The sequence below is a fragment of the Aethalodelphis obliquidens genome, unplaced genomic scaffold, assembly GCF_003676395.1.
Source record: "Aethalodelphis obliquidens isolate GAN/ISIS:26980383/991018 unplaced genomic scaffold, ASM367639v1 scaffold34, whole genome shotgun sequence".
In the NCBI taxonomy this organism is placed as follows: domain Eukaryota; kingdom Metazoa; phylum Chordata; class Mammalia; order Artiodactyla; family Delphinidae; genus Aethalodelphis; species Aethalodelphis obliquidens.
The window spans coordinates 13,387,536-13,401,015 of NW_020837978.1; the positions used below are offsets into that span (position 1 = coordinate 13,387,536).

Sequence of the window (13,480 nt, forward strand, 5' to 3'; positions counted from 1 at the left end):
AAAGCTCCCAAAAAAGGACACTGTGTTCATTGGCTGTTGCTGGTATGGTCTCTTACTGGAAAAGGTGAAAGGGGATTCAGGTAAAACAGCAAGGGGACTATAGTCTGGTCTCACTATCTCAGCAGTCATGAGGGTAGAATACGCTTCACAGAGACCTGGGGCCCTAGCATAACTTCATTTAGGGCACAACTGAGAATCCAGGGACCCATTCTCTCTCCTTGCACCTCTTTGAGAAGCATGAACACTGCTTAGGAAGTGGGTATATTTGCATTCGTTTGTTTCCATCCAATACATCCCTTTGGGGGAGAATTCTTCAGCAAGCCAGCTCAGAGATGGTTAGCCGCCTGCATGTCAGACTGCTCCACAGGTGCCCTTGAACCTCAGGAGCAGATTCTGGGAGAGGATCATGGAAGCCTGGATTTCACTTGATTCTTGTAGAAGCTTTATAGACTGTGAATTTCAAGGTCCTGAGTCACCTACTCTGTGTTGAGATCCTAGCAAAGCCCCTTCATATAAAATTGTCAATTTAAAAGTTTTACACTATATAAAGAAAGGCAGAACAGCACAACCATTCCAAAGATGGCCCCCCCTCTCCCCCATGTGTCTATTGTGTTACCAGCTTTCTGGTACAGCCTGGCTGGTGGCAACTGGAATGTTATCCAGAGGGACAAAATCAATGGGGAGGAGTCGTCTCAGATGCAATGTAGAGGACCAAGGTGGAATAAGACGAGAATACTCTTAGTTTTGGCAACGAAGGGGACATTAGTTCAAATTAAGTGTAAGGAAAAGGTATAGAAGTTAACATAGCACCAGCCTCCTTGTACAACAGATAATGAGATAGTCTGTTAAGGAGAAAGGCAAGGGTTTGGGTGGGAATATCAAGGTCAGAAAAGATTTAGAAGAGCCCAGCATCTGTCCACTTCTTTCCAACTCCACCACCTTCAGAACTAATCCTGTAAAAGAAAAATGTATCAATAAATATGTACTCAATGACTTTTCTCTGTGTCAGCCTCCAGAAAATAGCCTTGAACCTTTAAACAGACATTATCTTTGCTTTCTTGGAACTTTCAGGTCTAGTTGGAAAATATGGACAATAAATGTTAGAGAGTTGTGAGAAAGAAGAGTTCACTGGCGGGGGTAGCCCTATTGGGCATGCGTCACATAGCAGACGGGTGCTGTGTGAGATGGAATTAGTTAAGGGAAGAATTCAGGCACCGGCTTAAGACTCAAGAGGCTTAAGACCCTCCAAACTAGTGAATTATTTGTTAGAGAATTTCCCTGTCTCCTATCTTTTTCCAATCCTAGACAACATCACCAAATTAACTGTTGTTATCATGATTCTGCTTCAAAACTGTCAACAATCCCCCAGTGCCTGCCCCTTAGGGTTCAAACAACTTAGGCTAAGATTGAAGGCCTCCATCTGCTGGGACCTATCCTTTCTTCCCAGATCTGGGTCGCACAGCTCTCCATTCCAGCAAAGCTCACCCACTGTCCTTCATTCATGTCCCATCCTTTATCACCTCTCCATCTTTATCCCTGCTGTCCTTTCATCTTGAGTGCCCTTCCCCCACTGCCCATTCTTATTGTCATTTCTGCTTGAAGACTCAACTCTTACTTCCACCAGGATGCATTCTCTGGTCCCCAGCACTAGAAGCAACCTGCCTCTTCTGCACATCCACAAACTTTGTTCATATTTCTCTTAGGACATGTTTTATATAGTCTTTCTTACACTGTAGTTATTTTTATACTCTCTTCATCATCTTACTATCTTATAAACCTAAGGGGAGGATTTGTGCCTCATTCACCTTTATACTCCATAATACTTTATACTCCAGTGCAAAATACACTTAGCTGAAAGAAATGCTCTATTAATGATTGCTGAAGTTAATGCTAGAGAAAAATAAGTCATGTTAGACTGGATGCTTGAAAGTTTCCTTTGAACCTGTAAAAATTGGTTCTTAAGGATATATTATTTTTGGCATCCCTGGAACATAAATGTATATATATATAATTTCATTCATTCATTCTTCAGTATAAATGTATTAATTACCTACCAAATGCAAGACATGTGCATGATAGGGACAGCACTGGCCCTGGATATTTGCAGTGTATGCATTCATTTAGCAGTGTTATCAATGACATAAGCAATGTCATTTTGTTTCCCTTTTTTCCAGACAAAGGGGAGCAAAGAGGCACTCCTTATCACCACTGTTGGACAAGAGCAATGCGTGATAGGAAAAACCTTCATTCAAGTTGTGACCTGTGGTGTTAGAATAAGCCTTGTAATGCACAGAACCAAATTACATGCAATTTAAACACTGACAGAGAATATTGGCTTTTTAGATACCCATCCTAGTGTTTGTTTGGAAATATTGCTTTAAGAAGTATCGATTACACCCACCCCTTCTCTCTTCTCTGTAATTATTTTCCTAGCATTCATTCAATGAAGAGCTTTAAGTCTACTTTTTCAGATGGAAATAAACTAATGAAAATTGAAAATCAGTGTTTTCCTTCTAACAGTGTTAACAAAAAAGTAAAAAATCTCCAATTTTGTAATTACAGTCAACTTATAAATAGGAATGGCCACAAATACGCACAATAAAAATAATTGGTTTAGGGTACATTTATTTTTAAACAATTAGGCAATTTTTTAAAAAGATGTATGTAAAGTGCATTTTAAAATATATTTTTAAAATGTCGTTACAAAATATGAGTGCATCTCAGCTTGATGTCTAGCTAAAGCGTTGCTTGTCCACCTCCCTCTCCAGCCAGGACCTTTATCCCTATCCTGGGGTTGGGGAACACACAGGCCCGTCTCTTGCTTCTTAAGGACCCATCATTTCTCTGCACAAGTGTTTGAGGATCCAATCTGTGGCTCTTTCAGCCAGGAGCCTCCCGGATCTTTCCAGACTTCTTTGCAATGCCGCCTGATGCAGCGAATTAATTTCTTTCAGAGCCTGCCGCCCTCTGCCTTCCTCATCTCCCTCTCTTTTCTCCCACGGCCCATCTGCCCCTCCTTTCCTCCATTCCCCTCTCCGCTCCCCTTTATTTCCACTCCCCACCCGCAGAGCTTGGCTCTCCTCCCTTCCTCCCTCTCCCTCTCTCTCCCCCTCGGCTTGTCTGTATTTGGAGCTCCCGGAAGCCGCCGGCCACTCTCCCCAGGAGCGGCGTGACTGACACCGACTCCTACTCAGGGGGGAGGAGGAGGGGAGGAGGGCAGGCGGGAGGAGGGCGCGAGGGGCCGAGCAACGGATCGGCATCGCCCAGGACCAGACCGCAGGACCCCCAAACAGGTAATCCGGAGCAGCCGGGCCGGGAGGGGCCGGCGGGCAGGTGCGGGGGGCGCTCCGCGGCCGCGCTCGGAAGTTGCGCTCAATGGGTGGGGTGAAGAGGGGCCGGGGCGGGAGGCGCGCGAGGAATAAAGACCGGGCTGGTGCCTGAGGGGCCAGGATGTCGGGGACGCGGGCGAACGCGGGGCCTGGGTGCCGGGGACCCGGGCGCGGGCGTGCGGGCGCGGGCGGGCGCCCCATCTGGGTCAGCGCAGCGGCGCTCCCTGCCCCCGCCGCCTGCCCCGGCGCGCGCTGGCCTGCCCAGAAGGCGGTGCGGCCGCGGAGCGGGCTTGGGGCTGGACGGATGGCCCAAGGCCTTGCGGCCACGCTCCAGGCTGGTCTAACTTTGGGGCTTCTCGCCAGTTTGGCTCTGAGCCTCAGAGAGGTGCAGGGTCGTTGGGGGTAGGGCTGTCATCGGACTGAATTTGACCCTAGCCAGGAAGTGCTGGAAAGGAACGGACCTGGCTTCTCTGCAGAAACTGACTTGAGGCCATGAGTCACTTTAAAAAAATGCAAAGGCCACTGAGGCATTGAGGGACAGCTCCGAAGAGGTCACCTCACAGCTGGGTCTCTGTCTCCTTTGGGTAGAGGGTTGTTTGTGGAAGTAGCCTCGGTGTCATCACTTTGGGGACTAATAATCACATATGCAAACGGCCTTGCCTTCATTGCCATCAGAGTGGTATCCGGCAACACAGATAGGTTTGCAAGTTTCAGCGATATTTGAATTGGTGCGTTCTCTAAAATGAGTGAATATGGGTGACTACATTTAGTGTATTGAACTAGGATTAGGTCCAAACGGCCAAAGCGGAGATGAACACAGCAAAAAGGATCAAGAAGCTTTGATTATGTGGTCATGGGAATGCAGAAGTTATGGGACTTAAACCACCAAAGTTTACCAGAATTGTTTGCAGAGTACTATTTCTTTACTGCTTATATAAGACTTCTTTTTTATTTAAGGAACATAGCTTAGAATTCTTGGTAAAATATCTAAGACCCCTTAATGTAAGATTCAACTGTGGAGTGATCTTTGGGGAAATTGTTCTTATAGTTACTAGAGTCTAATTAGACTGTAAGCCTCTTGAGGGCAAGGATGGGGTTTTGGGTAGTTTTTACTGCACCAAGAAGTATTTGACTCACAGCATGCAATGAGCAGGCAATAAAAGTTTGTTAAAATGATTTACCCAATAGTTTGAGTGTGGCTGGATCGTGACTTTTTGAAGATACCACATTATTTTACAAGGAAAGACTACTCTACAATTCCCAAATGTAAAAATCCTTAATAAAATTAGAATCGAAGTACTATATAAATATTTATTAAAGTTAAAGAGAAAAAATTGAGAAATCAAGAGGGTGACTGTCAAGGTGGTCTTGGCTAGTAGGAAATAGATTTTTTGCTACTCATTGTAGAAGTGAGAAGTAATTTAACTTGTTGATACAGTAAGGTTTGGCAAACTTTTTGAGTAAAAGGCTGGATAGTAAACTTGTAGGTTTTCTTGGCTATGTGATCTCTTTAGTAACTTCTCATCTATGCTGTTGTAGCTTAAAAGCAGCCATAGACAATACCTAAAGGAATGGTGTGGCTGTATTTCACTTTATTCATGGACACTGAAATTTGAAGTTCGTATAATTTTCACCAGTAATGAAGTAGTCTTCTTTTTTTTCAGGCATTAAAAAATGTAAAATTCATTTTTAGCTTGGGAGAGGAGGGGGAGACACAAAAACAGGAGGGGAAAGGGGGCAGGTTTGTCCTGTTGTTAGTAGTTTGCTACTCCCCCCTACCATGTGGTAGAGTTTGGAGAGGAACCTTTTGAGAGAATTAATGGGCCAGATTCTCCGGGTGCCTAAGTCATACCCAGGCATTAAGTTAATGCCTTCAAGAGTAGCATTAACTTATTTTGAGCATTACAGCATTTTGTTTTGTGTTAAATATTTCCTAACAGACATCTTTATGCATGAGGTTTTATTTATTAACGTCTTTATTGGAGTATATTTGCTTCACAATGGTGTGTTAGTTTCTGCTTTATAACAAAATGAATCAGTTATACATATACACATGTTCCCATTTCTCTTCCCTCCTGCATCTCCCTCCCTCCCACCCTCCTTATCCCACCCCTCTAGGCGGTCACAAACCACCTAGCTGATCTCCCTGTGCTACGTGGCTACTTCCTACTAGCTATCCACTTTACGCTTGGTAGTGTATATATGTCCATGCCACTCTCTCACCTTGTCACAGCCTACCCCTCCCCGTATCCTCAAGTCCATGCTCTAGTAGGTCTGTGTCTTTATTCCTGTCTTACCCCTAGGTTCTTCATGACCTTTTTTTTCTTAGATTCCATATATATGTGTTAGCATATGGTATTTGTTTTTCTCTTTCTGACTTACTTCACTCTGTATGACAGACTCTAGGTCCATCCACCTCACCACAAATAACTCAATTTCATTTCTTTTTATGGCTGAGTAATATTCCATTGTATATATGTGCCACATCTTCTTTATCCATTCATCTGTGGATGGACACTTAGGTTGCTTCCATGTCCTGGCTATTGTAAATAGAGCTGCAATGAACATTGTGGTACATGACTCTTTTTGAATTGTGGTTTTCTCAGGGTATATGCCCAGTAGTGGGATTGCTGGGTCGTATGGTAGTTCTATTTGTAGTTTTTTAAGGAACCTCCATACTGTTCTCCATAGTGGCTGTATCAATTTACATTCCCACCAACAGTGCAAGAGGGTTGCCTTTTCTCCACAACCTCTCCAGCATTTATTGTTTCTAGATTTTTTGATGATGGCCATTCTGACCAGTGTGAGATGGTATCTCATTGTAGTTTTGATTTGCATTTCTCTAATGATTAATGATATTGAGCATTCTTTCATGTGTTTGTTGGCAATCTGTATATCTTCTTTGGAGAAATGTCTATTTAGGTCTTCTGCCCATTTTTGCATTGGGTTTTTTGTTTTTTTGATACTGAGCTGCATGAGCTGCTTGTAAATTTTGGAGATTAATCCGTTGTCTGTTGCTTCATATGCAAATATTTTCTCCCATTCTGAGGGTTGTCTTTTTGTCTTGTTTATGGTTTCCTTGGCTGTGCAAAAGCTTTTAAGTTTCATTAGGTCCCATTTGTCTATTTTTGTTTTTATTTCCATTTCTCTAGGAGGTGGGTCAAAAAGGATCTTGCTGTGATTTATGTCATAGAGTGTTCTGCCTATGTTTTCCTCTAAGAGTTTGATAGTGTCTGGCCTTACATTTAGGTCTTTAATCCATTTTGAGTTTATTTTTGTGTATGGTGTTAGGGAATGTTCTAATTTCATACTTTTACATGTACCTGTCCAGTTTTCCCAGCACCACTTATTGAAGAGGCTGTCTTTTCTCCACTGTATATTCTTGCCTCCTTTATCAAAGATAAGGTGACCATATGTGCGTGGGTTTATCTCTGAGCTTTCTATCGTGTTCCATTGATCTAGCTTTCTGTTTTTGTGCCAGTACCATACTCTCTTGATTACTGTAGCTTTGTAATACAGTCTAAAGTCAGGGAGCCTGATTCCTCCAGCTCCATTTTTCATTCTCAAGATTGCTTTGGCTGTTCAGGGTCTTTTGTGTTTCCATACAAATTGTGAACTTTTTTGTTCTAGTTCTGTGAAAAATGCCAGTGGTAGTTTGACAGGGATTGCATTGAATCTGTAGATTGCTTTGGGTAGTAGAGTCATTTTCACAGTGTTGATTCTTCCAATCCAAGAACATGGTATATCTCTCCATCTATTTGTATCATCTTTAATTTCTTTCATCAGTGTCTTATAATTTTCTGCATATGGGTCTTTTGTCTCCTTATGTAGGTTTATTCCTAAATATTTTATTCTTTTTGTTGCAGTGGTAAATGGGAGTGTTTTCTTAATTTCACTTTCAGATTTTTCATCATTAGTATATAAGAATGCCAGAGATTTCTGTGCATTAATTTTGTATCCTGCTACTTTACCAAATTCATCAATTAGCTCTAGTAGTTTTCTGGTAGCATGTTTAGGATTCTGTATGTATAGTATCATGTCATCTGTGAACAGTGACAGCTTTACTTCTTTTCCGATTTGGATACCGTTTATTTCTTTTTCTTCTCTGATTGCTGTGGCTAGAACTTCCAAAACTGTGTTGAATAAGAATGGTGACAGTGGGCAACCTTGTCTTGTTCCTGATCTTAGTGGAAATGGTTTCAGTTTTTAACCATTGAGGACGATGTTGGCTTTGGGTTTGTCATATATGGCCTTTATTATGTTGAGGAAAGTTCCCTCTATGCCTACTTTCTGGAGGGTTTTTATTATAAGTGGGTGTTGAATTTTGTCGAAAGCTTTCTCTGCATCTATTGAGATGATCATATGGTTTTTCTCCTTAAATTTGTTAATATGGTGTATCACGTTGATTGATTTGCATATATTGAAGAATCCTTGCATTCCTGGAATAAACCCCACTTGATCATGGTGTATGATCCATTTAATGTGCTGTTGGATTCTGTTTGCTAGTATTTTGTTGAGGATTTTTGCATCTATGTTCATCAGTGATATTGGCCTGTAGTTCTCTTTCTTTGTGACATCTTTGTCTGGTTTTGGTATCAGGATGATGCTAACCTTGTAGAATGAGTTTGGGAGTGTTCCTCCCTCTGCTATATTTTGGAAGAGTTTGAGAAGGATAGGTGTTAGCTCTTCTCTAAATGTTTGATAGAATTCACCTGTGAAGCCATCTGGTCCTGGACTTTTGTTTGTTGGAAGATTTTTAATCACAGTTTCAATTTCAGTGCTTGTGATTGGTCTGTTCACATTTTCTATTTCTTCCTGGTTCAGTCTCGGCAGGCTGTGTATTTCTAAGAATTTGTCCATTTCTTCCAGGTTGTCCATTTTATTGGCATAGAGTTGCTTTTAGTAATCTCTGATGATCTTTTGTATTTCTACAGTGTCAGCTGTTACTTCTCCTTTCTCATTTCTAATTCTATTGATTTGAGTCTTCTCCCATTTTTTCTTGATGAGTCTGGCTAATGGTTTATCAAATTTGTTTATCTTCTTAAAGAACCAGCTTTTAGTTTTATTGATTTTTGCTGTCATTTCCTTCATTTCTTTTTCATTTATTTCTGATCTGATCTCTAGGATTTCTTTCCTTCTGCTAACTTTGGGTGTTTTTGTTCTTCTTTCTCTAATTGCTTTAGGTGCAAAGTTAGGTTGTTTATTTGAGATGTTTCCTGTTTCTCAAGGTAGGATTGTATTGCTGTAAACTTCCCTCTTAGAACTGCTTTTGCTGCATCCCGTAGGTTTGGGGTCGTCGTGTCTCCATTGTCATTTGTTTCTAGGTATTTTTTTATTTCCTCTTTGATTTCTTCAGTGATCACTTCATTATTAAGTAGTGTATTGTTTAGCCTCCATGTATTTGTATTTTTTACAGATCTTTTCCTGTAATTGATATATGGTCTCATAGCGTTGTGGTCAGGAAAGATACTTGATACGATTTCAATTTTCTTAAATTTACCAAGGCTAGATTTGTGACCCAAGATATGATCTATCCTGGAGAATGTTCCATGAGCACTTGAGAAAAATGTGTATTCTGTTGTTTTTTGGATGGAATGTCCTATAAATATCAATTAAGTCCATCTTGTTTAATATATCATTTAAAGCTTGTGTTTCCTTTTTTATTTTCATTTTGGATGACCTGTCCATTGGTGAAAGTGGGGTGTTAAAGTCCCCTACTATGATTGTGTTACTGTCGATTTCCTCTTTTATGGCTGTTAGTATTTGCCTTATGTATTGAGGTGGTCCTATGTTGGGTGCATAAATATTTACAATTGTTATATCTTCTTCTTGAATTGATCCCTTGATCATTATGTAGTGTCCTTCTTTTTCTCTTGTAATAGTCTTTATTTTAAAGTCTGTTTTGTCTGATACGAGAATTGCTACTCCAGCTTTCTTCTGATTGCCATTTGCATGGAATTTCTTTTTCCATCCCCTGACTTTCAGTCTGTATGCTTCCCTAGGTCTGAAGTGGGTATCTTGTAGACAGCATATATACCAGTCTTGTTTTTGTATCCATTCAGCCAGTCTGTGTCTTTTGGTGGGAGCGTTTAATCCATTTACATTTAAGGTAATTATCAATATGTATGTTCCTATTCCCATTTTCTTAATTGTTTTGGGTTTGTTATTGTAAGTCTTTTCCTTCTCTTGTGTTTCTTGCCTAGAGAAGTTCCTTTAGCATTTGTTGTAAAGCTGGTTTGGTGGTGCTGAACTCTCTCAGCTTTTGCTTGTCTGTAAAGGTTTTAATTTCTCCATCAAATCTGAATGAGATCCTTGCTGGGTAGAGTAATCTTGGTTGTAGGTTTTTCTCCTTCATCACTTTAAATATGTCCTGCCACTCCCTTCTGGCTTGCAGAGTTTCTCCTGAAAGATCAGCTGTTAACCTTATGGGGATTCCTTTGTGTGTTATTTGTTGTTTTTCCCTTGCTGCTTTTAATTTGTTTTCTTTGTATTTAATTTTTGATAGTTTGATTAATATGTGTCTTGGTGTTTTTCTCCTTGGATTTATCCTGTATGGGACTCTCTGTGCTTTTTGGACTTGATTAACTATTTCCTTTCCCATATTAGGGAAGTTTTCAACTATAATCTCTTCAAATGTTTTCTCAGTGCCTTTCTTTTTCTCTTCTTCTTCTTGGACCCATATAATTCGAATGTTGGTGCATTTAATGTTGTCCCAGAGGTCTCTGAGAGTGTCCTCAGTTCTTTTCGTTCTTTTTTCTTTATTCTGCTCTGCAGTAGTTATTTCCACTATTTTATCTTCCAGGTCACTTATCTGTTCTTCTGCCTCAGTTATTCTGCTATTTATCCCTTCTAGAGTATTTTTAATTTCATTTATTGTGTTGTTCATCATTGCTTGTTTCCTCTTTAGTTCTTCTAGGTCCTTGTTAAATGTTTCTTGCATTTTCTCTATTCTATTTCCAGATTTTGGATCATCTTTACTATCATTATTCTGAATTCTTTTTCAGGTAGACTGCCTATTTCCTCTTCATTTGTTAGGTCTGGTGGGTTTTTGCCTTGCTCCTTCATGTGCTGTGTGTTTTTCTGTCTTTTCATTTTGCTTATCTTACTGTCTTTAGCGTCTCCTTTTTGCAGGCTGCACGTTCGTGGTTCCCGTTGATTCTGGTGTCTGTCCCCAGTGGCTAAGGTTGGTTCAGTGGGTTGTGTAGGTTTCCTGGTGGAGTGGGCTAGTGCCTGTGTTCTGGTGGATGAGGCGGGTGGATATTGTCTTTCTGGTGGGCAGGTCCACGTCTGGTGGTGTGTTTTGGGGTGTCTGTGGCCTTATTATGATTTTAGGCAGCCTCTCTGCTAATGGGTGAGGTTGTGTTCCTGTCTTGCTAGTTGTTTGGCATAGGGTGTGCAGCACTGTAGCTTGCTGTCGTTGAGTGAAGCTAGGTCTTGGTGTTGAGATGGAGATCTCTGGGAGATTTTCGCCATTTGATACTATGTGGAGCTGGGAGGTCTCTTGTGGACCAGTGTCCTGAAGTTGGCTCTCCCACCTCAGTGGCACAGCCCTGATGCCTGGCTGGAGTGCCAAGAGTCTGTCCGACACACAGCTCAGATGTGTAGCACAGGGAACTCTACTCAGTCCTCTGTAATGACCTACAAAGGAACAGGATAAGAATTCTCTTCAGAAACCCTGCTAGTGTTGGAGGGTCTCCTGCAGAGGTGGGGGGCAGCTCAGGCTCACCATGAGGACAAGGACACTGGCAGCACAAGGTTTTATTTTTAATTCATCAATTATGTAATATACATAAGAATAATTTGCTAAGTTTATGTAAGCTATAAACATTATATTCAGTGACCACCTGTAACCCTGTCACAACTTTAAAAACTAGGGCATAAGAACTAGATAATTGTGAAAAGGTAACCCACAGAATGCGAGAAAATATTTAAAAGTCCTATATCTGGTAAGGAACTTGTATCCAAAATATATGAAGAGTTCTTACAACTCAACAACAAAAAGATAAATAACCCAATATAAAAATGGTCAAGATATCTGAATGACTATTTCTCCTAAGAGGATATACAAATGGCCAATAAGCATATGAAAAGATGTTCAGTATCATTATTCATCAGAGAAATGCAAATCAAAACTACAGTGAGATACCACTTCACACCCACTAGGATGGCTAGAATCAAAAAGTCAGTTAATAAGTGTTGGTGAGGATGTGAAGGAATTGGAACCCTTATACGTTGCTGGTGGGAATATCATCTGGTGCAGCTGCTTTGGAAAACAATTTGGCACTTCCTCAAAAGTTAAACAGATTTACCATATGATACAACAGTTTCACTCTAAGTATATATATCCAAGAGAAATGAAAGCATATGTCCACACAAAAACTATTCACAGATGTTTATATCGACAACACTCATAACAACCAAAAGGTAGAAACAACCCAAATGTCCATCAACTGATGAATGGATAAATATAATATGGTATATCCATTCAATGGGATATTATTTGGCCATAAAAAGAATGAAATACTGATACATGCTACAACAAGTATGTACCTTGAAGACATTATTCTAAGTTAGTCACAAAAGACCACACACTGTATGATTTTCTGTTCATATGGAAATATTCAGACCAGGGCAATGAATAGAGACAGAAAGTAGATTAGTGGTTTCTTAGGGATGGGGGTTGATGTGAGGGGTGGGTGGTAATAGTTAAAGGGTATAGCGTTTCTTTTTGAGCTGACAAAATGAACTAAAATTAACTGGTGATGGTTTTGAACATCATCATATTGTACACTTCAAATGGGTGAATTGTATCATATGTGAGTTGTATCTCAATAAAGCCATTAAAGAAAATAAACAGAAGGCTAGAAAAAAAGAACTAGATTGTTACCTATACTGTTGTATCTTTCTTTATGCCCTTCTCCTATGCCATTCCTTGTGCCCCTCCCAACCCTGGATTTTGTGTTAGCCATTACCCGATTTTATTGTAAAATAGTTTTATGACATATGTAAGTATTCCTACATAATTTTGTTTACCTTTGCTTGTTTTTTTGATTTATAAAAAGGGTATATATAGCCTCACTTTTAAAAAACTCGAAATTAAGTTTTAAAGAATTATCCCTATTACTGTGTGTAACTGTGTATTATTTGTTGGCAAATATTCCGCAGTTTATTTATCCATTCTCTTACTGTTGAGCATTAGGGTTGGTTCCCATGTTTTGCTGCTTTGGAGACTCTTTTTCCATGTGTCTTGACACATGTGCAAGTTCTTCTGTGTGAATGTGAATATGCCATGTATTTTAATGACCAGAAACAAGGTTGATTCTCCTTCTGACTTATACATTAATGGTATATATCCCCAGCTTATTCATTCCCCCCAAACCACCAAACCACCCAAACCACCCAATCTAAGTGATTAGAACTGATATCGTGACTTCTCATCCCATTTAAATTCTAGTTGTAATATCTATTTTCTCATGTCCTCAGAGGTGTGGAAAAATACTATTCTAAAATTTTACAACTGAATTTCAAAGCAGCCTCACTTAACCCAGTCACTTACAGGCATCTTCATCTTCTTATGTCACCTGGATTTAGGATAGGACAGAGGACAACTTTATTAAATCCAAGGGATATTATTTTAAGCAAGGTACATAAGTGGTTACTAAATTTCACTAACATTTTTCTTTGTATGTGTATAGTACTAGGTGCTCTAGTGTTCCTTTTCTTTTTTTAAAAAAAAGATTTATTATTTTATTTATTTTTGGCTGCTTTGGGTCTTAATTGCGGGCAAGCGCGATCTTCACTGAGGCATGCAGGATCTTTTGTTGCAGCATGTGGGCTTTTCTCTAGTTGTGGCATGCGGGTTTTCTCTTCTCTAGTTGTGGCACGGGCTCCAGGGTGCCTGGGCTCTGTAGTTATGGTGCACGGGTTCCAGAGCGTGTGGGCTCTGTAGTTTGTGGCACACGGGCTCTCTAGTTGAGGTGCACGAGCTCAGTCGTTGTGGCACACAGGCTTAGTTGCCCCATGGCATGTGGGATCTTAGTTCCCTGACCAGGGATCAAACCCTCATCCCCTGCATTGTAAGGAGGATTCTTTACCACTGGACCACCAGGGAAGTCCCTGGTCTAGTGTTTCTAACATGATTTAGTTGGTTA

General features: G+C 40.4%; 1 protein-coding gene across 3 annotated transcripts in view; it reads left to right on the forward strand.

The window, feature by feature from the left end:
* The first annotated feature begins 2,965 nt into the window (after positions 1-2,965).
* The window catches only part of CAP2 (cyclase associated actin cytoskeleton regulatory protein 2), a 135,396-nt gene continuing 124,881 nt past the window's right edge, over positions 2,966-13,480 (forward strand). Inside the window, exon 1 of one of the 3 annotated variants that reach the window (XM_027128443.1) lies at positions 2,966-3,293. The gene's annotated coding sequence lies outside the window, so the exon portion shown is untranslated. The remainder of the gene's footprint in view (positions 3,294-13,480) is intronic. The other 2 variants (XM_027128447.1, XM_027128445.1) reach the window with 2 other exon arrangements.